We start from the raw sequence: 10369 nt of genomic DNA, 5'->3' as shown, positions 1-10369 counted from the left end.
GGGACGAAATGGACAAGGAGTGGAAGTTGTCTTTTAGATCTCCTGGAGGACAGAGGACCCACCAGAGGATTGGAAAAGAGCTGATGGGGTTCTACTTTTCAAAAAAGTGGAAAAAGTGGATTCAGGAAATTACAATCAGCTTGATATCACCACCTGGGAAAATCCAGGAAAAAGTCAATAAGCAGCAGATTTCTAGATGAGCATCTGGATGTGAACAAGGTGATTACTGGAAGCCACCATGAGTTTGATGAAAGTAGGTCATCCAAACAAAACTGATTGCCTTCTTTGATTGACAAAATCAGTGGAGTAAGGAAATGCTAAGTGTTGTGTTCAGAGACTGACGGCGGTCCTCACTCAGGTCCGCCGCTCGGGCAAGAGCGCCGACCGGTCCCATTGGCTGATGCCGTTTGACAGCCAGCTATAAAAGGAGCTGTCAAACGGCATCAGCTGTTGCCGCCAGCTGACTGCCAGTTAGCCTCGGCAGCCGCGGCAACCCTTTATTCGAGTGAATAAAGCCTTTTAAAAAGTCAAGCCTGTGTCCGTCTCAGTATCTGCCACCGCTCTACAACACTGGTGACGAGGGCGGGATACGATAAGAGACAACCAGGCAAGGACAGCTGAGCACAGTCACTGTCAAAAAAGAGCCAAAGCCGCTGAGAGCTGAATAACGTCACCGCCGCTGATGCGCTCCATGAGCGCGAAGTTCAAAACTCCCCAGCTGAGGAGTCAGACGCCGCCTGACAGGCGCAGCCACAAGCGCTTTTCTAAAAGCGCAAATTTAAAGCTCCCTCAGCTGAGGAGACCGACGCTGCCGCTTCACGATGGCTTCGAACCCGATGTTCCCTCCCTTCCAGCTGACGGCCGAGACGTGGGAGTCGTATATGAACCGGTTCGAGTGTTTCCTGAACGCGATTGACCTGACAGAAGCCACCGACCTGAGGAAAAGATCCTATTTCCTGAGCTTCTGTGGAGCTGCTGTTTTTGATACAGCCTCCGAATTAGTATCCCCGTGCTCTGTGAAGGCTATTCCCTGGGAGGAGTTGCAGGGAATCCTGTCTAACCACTACTCCCCCAAGCCCTCTCAAATAGCTAGAAGGCTGGCTTTTAGAAGGAGAGTTCAGGCTGAGGGGGAGACCGTTAGTCAGTATATGGCAGCCTTAAGGTCAGCTGCCATACACTGTGGCTTTAGGGATTATCTGGAAGACATGCTGCTTGACCAAATCGTAGGAGGGGTTAGAGACCTAAAACTCCAGAGGCATTTACTAGCAAAAAAGGACTTAACTCTAGCCATAGCCATAGAAGAAGCTCAGGCTGCTGAGCTGTCTGAGCTGTCAGCAGCTGAGATTCAGGGGAACCCCATAAAACAAGGAAGTTCTACCATTCATTTCGATGAGGTTTCCCTAGAGGAGGAACCGCTTGACGTAAACCGTCTCAGGCAACCAAGACCTCCTCCTGAGATGCCAAGGAAAAACATCAACCCAGCAACCAGACAGCAACCCAATTGTCTGAGCTGTGGGGGTGCACATCTCAGGTCAGCATGCAGATTCAGAAATGCCATCTGCCTAAACTGCCAGAAAAAACGCCACATAGCTAGGGTTTGCCAAGCTGAAAAACCTTCCCTCAAAGACCGCAAGCCACTTCCTCCTTCCAAAGCCAAGTTGAAGATTGCTACACCTGTTACCACTCAGACAATACCACCCCTGGGTCTAACAAAATAAGTATTTTTGTCTTTTTAGAAGGTAAGCCCTGCCGGATGGAGGTGGACACCAGGTCTGCCCTCTCTATCATCTCTTGGGCCACCCTGAAGAAGCTGCTCCCTACACTGTCCAAGAAGAAGCTGCTCAACTGCCACCTGACTCTTTGAGACTATCAGGGGAAGACCATTCCCGTCCTGGGGAAAGGCAAGTTCTTAATTCAATTCCAGAACTTTAGAGGCCACTTGCCTCTGGTGGTTGTAGTTGGTGCCCTTCCTAGCTTGCTTGGGTTAGATTGGTTCCCTGGGGCCTTAGTGTAACTGGGATTCACTCTGTTGTGACTACTGAAGTAGACACCCTATTTAGGGACTACGCTGATGTTTTTAGTGATGAGCTAGGGTTTTACTCTGGTACCCCTATCTCATTTGATGTAGGCCCACAAGCTACCCCCATTCATTTAAAACCTCGCAGAGTCCCTTTTGCCATTCGCCCTAAATTGGATTCAGAACTAGACAAGCTAATTAAGCAAGGGGTACTGGAGCAAGTAGATTTCGCAAAATGGGAGACACCCATAGTCACCCCTCTTACAAAAGACGGCAGTGTGCAAATCTGCGCAGACTATAAAATGTCCCTCAATCGTTTCCTCCAAATTAGTGCATACCCAGTCCGCGTAATCCAACACCTGTTGCACTCCTTTGAGCCAGGTACAATTTTCGCAAAGCTAGATATGTCACAAGCATATCAGCAGTTTCCTATAGACAAACATACTGCTGATTTGCAAACAATAGTTACCCACAGGGGCGCTTTTAGGTGTAAGCGTTTACAATTTGGAGTTAGTGTGGCCCCTGGTATCTTTCAGCCCCTTATGGAGAGGATTCTCCAAGGACTCCCAGGCGTAGTCCCATACTTTGATGACATTTTGGTCTCTGCCACCAACAAAGCACAATTATTTCTTAGGGTCAGGTCAGTTCTTGACCGTTTCAGGCAGCATGGGTTAAAACTCAAGAAAGACAAGTGCACCATTGCCACTAAACAGGTGGACTTCCTAGGTTATCGAATTGATGCGTCTGGAATACATCCTATAGAATCAAAAGTCAGGGCCATCCATGAGGCACCCACACCCTCCAACAAAACAGAACTACAAGCTTTTTTAGGGCTTCTGAATTTCTACGCAGCTTTCCTTCCTCACAAGGCTTCTATAGCTGAACCTTTACATAGACTCTTAGATAAGAAAGCTCCCTGGCACTGGGGACAAAGAGAAGCTAATGCTTTCCAAGCAGTCAAATCCCTGCTAACTTCAAATGCAGTACTAATCCAATTTAACCAACAGCTTCCCCTGGTTTTGGCTGCAGACGCTTCCCCCTTTGGCGTAGGGGCAGTACTCAGCCATAGGCTGCCAAATGGCTCTGAGGCCCCAATTGCCTTCTTCTCAAGAACCTTCTCTGCAGCAGAAAGAAACTATAGTCAAATTGATAAGGAAGCCTTAGCAGCAGTTGCTGCTCTCAAAAAATTCCACGAATTCCTTTATGATCATTACTTTGAGCTTATAACAGATCACAAGCCACTTTTAGGCCTTTTAGCAGGAGACAAGCAAACCCCACAGGTACTATCCCCGCAGATGACCAGATGGACCCTGTTCCTAGCTGCCTACTCATATAAGCTGGTACATCGCCCGGGAAAGAACCTGTGCCATGCAGATGCCCTCAGCAGATGCCCTCTACGGATACCAGTGGAAGACCCCGCGCCCATCCACGCCATTTTTTATTGCAATGAACTCAACCTGCCCATCTCAGCTGAGGATATTGCTGCCCACTCCAGAAGGGACAAGGTAATCTCCCAAGTCCTGGACTGGGTGGGGAGGGGGTGGCCTGAAATTCAGTACACCCCTGAATTGCTACCGTTCAAGACCCACAGGCAAGAGTTATCTTCACTACAGGGTTGCTTACTATGGGGGACAAGAGTGGTCATCCCCACTACACTACAAGAGCCAATTTTAAAAGCCCTGCACGAAGGCCACCCTGGCATCGTGAGGATGAAGGCTCTAGCTTGCAGCTACGTGTGGTGGCCAGGCATGGATGCCCGAATCTCCAGCTGGGTGTCAGCCTCAAGATATCTTCCACAACTTATACCTTTTGCATCCTAACTATTGCATCTTCTCTGCTGCCATGCTATACTATTTCTTTCGGCTGTCATTAGCAACGGGGGGAGGGGGGAACTTGGAGGGGAAGAGAACTGGAGTTGTTTTGCATTCCTTTGCTGTGGGTAGCAAGGGGAGGGGGTATATGAATTCTTGTCTTTAACTTTCCATTTCTTGGCTAGCTTCTATCCCCTTTTGCGCAGCTGTGAAGTTTTATCAAAATATGTCAAGGTCAATGGACAGAGGCCTCATCACCACCTGAAGATGGCCACATGATCATATTCAGAACTTTTAATTGGAAGAGTCATTTGGACTTTGGGGGGTGGGAACAATTCCATTCCTTTGTATATGTGATCTGCGCGCCAATTCCTCAGATTTGGAATTAAATCTGTAGCTTCCACTTTGCTTTCCAGTAAAAGGATAACTTTGCTCTAACTCATGGAGTCTGAGTATTTCTTTCTTGGATTTTGAAGGGAGCACACACTGACATTATTCCAAATCTCCCCATCAGCCCACCCAGAGAAAATATCAACTTTTCTTCCGAGGGGGCTTCACATCATATCATCTCCAGCCAGCGATGAAGATGACCAGGGAGCTGCGGGGGGGCAGCCGATGCTGCTACCAGAGATGCCAGCTGCCGACATGCTGGTCGACCTTACTCTGGAAGAAACCCCAGCTGAGATGCCCAGATGGTCGTTAGGGGTTGGATGGAGAGACCCTGAAGACCCCCCCTCCTGGAATCACTGTAAGTCGAAGAGGCACGAGGGAACGGCTGTGGCAAGAGAGGGAGGAGATGGAATGCAGGCTGGATCAAGCCGGGAGATTCCTTATGGACGTTTCTGAGAAGCCCGGCATGGCTCCAAGGTATGAGGGGGAAGGGGGAGCGAGTTCAGCCTGAGGAAGTCAAGCTGCCCCCACCCCCCTAGCCCAGCCTACGCCAGTGCAGCCGCCCGCCGCCGCCCGGGGAGCCCCAGCAATAGGCGTGATTCCTGGGAGATGCCACCTGCCCCCGTTACATGTGAAGTTTGGAGGAAATCCCAAGGATTTGGGTTTTTTCCTGGTACAAGTCGGGAGCTATATGGCAGAATTTGAAAGGGAGTTCACCTCTGAAGCAGCCAAAGTGAGATGTGTTACCAGAACCCTGGAAGGGATGGCAGCAGACTGGGTGGTGACTTTGTACAATGATAACTCCCCCCAACTGCGGAGCCTCAATGTTTTCATGACTGCATTGAGGAGGAGGTTTGAGGACCCTCTGGCGGAGAGAAGGGCCAGGATCAGACTGAAAACCATAATGCAAGGGGGGAGATCGGTTGCTGAGTACACCCAAGAGTTCAGACAGCTGGCATACCACACCCGAGGCTGGTCCCAGGGGGCCCTGATAGAAGCCTACAAAGATGGCTTAAATGAAGATATCTACCACATGTGCATCTCCAGAAGGGATCCATATGATTTGCAGTTGTGGTACTTGCTAGCGGAAGAAGTGGAAATAGATCTAACCCGAAGCAGACGCAGAAGAGGCCCTGTATGTAGCAAACCGCTTCCCCCACGTCTCCGAGAGACCCCTAACCCTCGAAAAGGAGGGGTGATGGCAAGAGCCAAATCCACTGCCTGTTTTCGTTATGGGAAGGAGGGCCACCGGATTGCAGATTGCCGGGTCAAGTTGGACCCAAAGGGAGTGCGGGGCCCAGGGAGGAAGCCCGAAACCCCCCCAACCAAGCCTCGCAAAACCGGGCTAAAGATAGGGGAGGTTGTAGAGGTCGCCCCTCCGGCGGGAGAGGAGCTGGGACCTCCGACTCCCCTCGACGAGAGCGAGACCGACTCAGAAGATGACGTCCCGGTAAGTCCTAACCAAGGGCCCATGACCATCCCAATAAAGTTAAGGGTGCCCACCTCAGGGACCGAGGGGGAGATGTTGGCCCTATTGGACTCGGGGTGCACAAGGTGCGTGATTAGCATGAAAGTAGTCAAGGGTATGGGCATCGGACTGAGAACTTTAAGAACGCCCATATCCTTCTGCCAACTGGATGGATCTGTGGCGGGAGGTTGCCCTGCACGTTTCATAATGGAACCCCTAGAGATGACCATGGGCACCCACCACGAGACCCTGTGTTTTATTGTGGCCCCTGGGATGGAACAGCCCCTAATATTGGGATTGCCCTGGCTTCGGAAGTGGAATCCCCATGTGAACTGGAGAGAGGGGTGGATACGGATCTGCACCGATCGGCGACTGGAAGGGGAGGAGCAATCCCACCCAGAAGGGGAGGAGAAATCCCATCCGAAGCTTCAAAGCCCGGCTGAGACAGCTTCCGCAGGTGCCGAGCGCATGGAGGAGGAGGAGAAAATCCCGAAGGAGTACTGGGACTTAAGAGAGGTGTTTAGCGAAGAGGCCTTGGATGAGCTCCCCCCTCATCAGTCAACCGATTGTAGTATTGAATTTCTACCAGGGGTGACGCTCCCAAAACCGAAGCTGTATTCGATGACACCACGGGAGCTGGAGGAATTGAGATCGTTTATCGACAAGAACTTGAAATGTGGTTTCATGCAACCCGCTAGACCTCGAGTGGCGGCCCCTGTGATGTTCCGCGAGAAGGATGGCTCCAAACGCTTGGTGGTTGACTACCGAAACCTGAACGCAGTGTCCGTGGAGAACGTGTACCCCCTCCCTCTGATGAAGGACATGTTAGCCCACCTGGCCAAAGGGAAGATTTTCACGAAGTTGGACTTGAGAGAGGTGTACTACCGAATCCGAATTAAAGATGGAGATGAGTGGAAAACTGTGTTCAACTGCCCGATGGGTTGTTTCCAGTTCAATATTCTCCCTTTCGGCCTACAGGGGGCACCAGCTGTTTTCATGCAAATGATCAATCAACTGCTCCAGAACTTTTATGCAAAATACCCTGATAAACCATAGTAGTGTATGCAATTGTTAACATATTTTTATGTTATTTTCTCTAACAGGGACTAATGTCCTTTTTCTAGGGGGTCCGAATGTCAGCCTCAAGATATCTTCCACAACTTAAACCTTTTGCATCCTAACTATTGCATCTTCTCTGCTGCCATGCTATACTATTTCTTTCGGCTGTCATTAGCAACGGGGGGAGGGGGGAACTTGGAGGGGAAGAGAACTGGAGGTGTTTTGCATTCCTTTGCTGTGGGTAGCAAGGGGAGGGGGTATATGAATTCTTGTCTTTAACTTTCCATTTCTTGGCTAGCTTCTATCCCCTTTTGCACAGCTGCGAAGTTTTATCAAAATATGTCAAGGTCAACGGACAGAGGCCTCATCACCACCTGAAGATGGCCACATGATCATATTCAGAACTTTTAATTGGAAGAGTCATTTGGACTTTGGGGGGTGGGAACAATTCCATTCCTTTGTATATGTGATCTGCGCGCCAATTCCTCAGATTCAGAATTAAATCTGTAGCTTCCACTTTGCTTTCCAGTAAAAGGATAACTTTGCTCTAACCCATGGAGTCTGAGTATTTCTTTCTTGGATTTTGAAGGGAGCACACACTGACACTGGGTAAGCACGTGCCAGCCATGCCAGGCAACTAGGTCAGCACCACCAGCAGCTCCCCCAACCTGGTGGGAGAACGCTGTGGCCCCTTGGTCCCGGCTGCATATTGACCTGTCTGGCCCAGTGCATGGGAGGACCTTTTTGGTCATAGTAGACTCGTTCTCTAAATGGATTGATGTAGCCTTGCTTCCCTCAACAACTACACTGACTGTCACAAGAGCCCTGACCAGACTGTTTGTCACGCATGGCCTCCCTGACACCTTGATATCAGATAATGGCCCCCAGTTCACCTCTTGTGAGTTTGAAGTGTTCGCAGCCAACCTGGGCATAAGGCACGCCCTCACAGCCCCTTTTCACTCTGCAAGCAATGGGATGGCTGAGAGGGCTGTTAGGTCGGTAAAGGAAGCCTTGGCAAAGTTTGGCCAAGCAGATTGGCACTCCAAACTGTCCACTTACTTGCTCACCCAGCACTCTACTCCATGCACCACCACCACCAAGTCCCCTGCAGAACTATTGATGGGCAGATGCCTTAGGACCACCCTGGACAGGTTGCACCCCCCATTATGCCCCTGGCACCCCTCTAGGCTCTGACAGCCATACCAGGGAATTCACCCTGCAAGACCTGGTTTATGCCAGGAATTATGCAGGGCACCCTCTATGGATGCCAGGGCAAATAGTCTCGATTACAGGGCCCAAGTCCTATAGGATCCTCCTGGAGGATGGTCGAGTATGGTGCCGGCACATCGACCAGTTAAGGAGGCATTGGAAAGGAGCTGCTGTTGACTCCCAGGGGCCGCCAGACGCACCGGTCTATCAGCTGCATACTGAAGCCTACCCGCCAGACGTACCGGTCTACCAGCCGCATGCTGAAGCCTACCCACCGAGCGAACCAGTCTATTTGCTTTTTGGCTTTTTCCTTTCTTGCAGAATCTAGCCAAATGTCCTTTTCCTCCACAATTAAAACATTTTCTAATTGTATACGCTGACAAAGATATTTTCTCTTCTTCACATTGTGGTTGTTTTTCCCTTCTGAGTTGATCCCTTTCAAGCCTTCTCCTGGCTTCTTCAATTAATCTGCCAGTAATGTCAGTTAATGTAAGGTTATCTTTTGGCAGAACTTCAAGTGAAGTTACGAAATCATCGTAGCTCTCATCCAGAAAAGACAAAATAATATAAACTTGGTGTAATTCAGTGAAGATAAGTTCCTTTTCATGCAGTTCTTGAAAAATTCTCTTCATAGAGTTTATATGACTCAGCATGTCTCCATTCTTTTGAAGATGTGTTCTAAACAGTTTCTGTGTAAGATTAATACATGCATCTACCTCTGGTGGGTTTTGTATTATACTCCACAAACCTTCTCTGCGTAGAAGTAGGCTGCATTTCATAGACCATGAAACATAGTTTGTTCCATCCAGTTTGGATATTAGAGACAAACTTTGTAAATTGACTTCTGCCATCTTTATCTGGATATTAAACTATAATTAATAAAACACAGCTGTCTGTTTACAGTATTGTGTAACTACACAAACTCTCACTCACAAGCCTGTGTATATCCTGGTTAGTCTGACTGTGCACCTGGGCCCATAACCAGTGTTAGGGATATACACCCTAGCAGAACGTGCAACGGCAGTCTAGCAGACAGGCAGATATGTGAGATAATAACGTTGTAGTAGCTTAAACTCAGTAAGACAGATACACTGTGCAAGTTAAATAGTTTTTATTCCAGCAAGAGTTATAGCATAGTCAAAACAGTCCATATGTCATACACTAAGTTCAGTCAGTCCGGGGGTTATTCAGTTTGCAAAGTCCAGTGTCGAAGAAGAGGTCAGTAAACTTACAATCAATCAGTCCAGTGATATATCTCTTTTGCAGTCAGAGATATGAAGAAAAATCAAACCCCTTTTCTTCTCTCAGCAAACATGCAGTTATCACCATCAAGCCATCATTGTCAGCATTCCAGTAAAGCCGAGGCAAACAGTGAGCTCTCTTGCTCCCTATTATGGTGATTTTACAACCGCACCCAAAAACTTGGTTTACAGTTTAAAGTGATACATACACTTAAACTCACTAACATAGTTTATATATATTATTTTTATCCAAACTAAGTTAGGTAACCAATGTTATCCCTAACACTGACGTCGAGCTCCAAGCGAAACCCTGGAGGCCAGAGACTCTTCGCAAGCGAGCGAGTCCCTAGGACTGCGGCGATCAGGCCACGAGCGAAGGCAGCCTATCCGGCTGCAGGACTACACATGCTCCTGGCCAGGGGAAAGGAGTGTTGTGTTCAGAGTCTGACAGCGGTCTTCGCTCAGGTCTACTGCATGGGCGGGAGCGCCGACCGGTCCCATTGGCTGATGCCGTTTGACAGCCGGCTATAAAAGGAGCTGTCAAACGGCATCAGCTGTTGCCGCCAGCTGACTGCCAGTTAGCCTCGGCAGCCGCGGCAACCCTTTATTCTAGTGAATAAAGCCTTTTAAAAAGTCAAGCCTGTGTCCGTCTCAGTATCTGCCGCCCGCTCTATAACACTAAGGATACAGTATTGTTGGAAGGAATATCCACCTGGTTCAGTTCCAAGCTGGGAGAAAGACACTAGAAACATGGAGGATGATTGGAAAGATGGCATAATGATGTAGGGGTCATAGCTGGCTCTGTAGGTTGTCTGAGAAAAGCTTGGTTAAAGCTTGGTCTGCTGATTCAATGAAGGTCAGGTTTCCAAGTGATGAAATCCATTTGAAAAGAAAAGTACAAAGTCTCTCTCTCTCTCTCTCTCCCTCTCTCTATCTCACACACACACACACTTATTCCTTCTCATTCTCTCTCATTTTCTCTCTCTCTCATTGCCCCCTCTTTCTTTCTACTTCTCTGTCTCATCCTTTCAATCTCTCTCTCATTCCCCATCTCACCTCTCCCTTTACAATCGCCTGAACTACTCCAAGAAGGAGAGATGGGAAAACCTCCGCTCCGTCCCAGAGGCAGCGAGTGGCCCCGCGTGCTCCTGCCCGGAGAGGCTCCTTGGCATTT

The sequence above is a fragment of the Notechis scutatus genome, chromosome 1 (genome assembly GCF_049901735.1).
Source record: "Notechis scutatus isolate UNSWTSFEM ecotype Mainland chromosome 1, rNotScu1.2, whole genome shotgun sequence".
Taxonomy (NCBI): Eukaryota; Metazoa; Chordata; class Lepidosauria; order Squamata; family Elapidae; genus Notechis; species Notechis scutatus.
Note: the sequence above shows the minus strand (reverse complement) of the source record.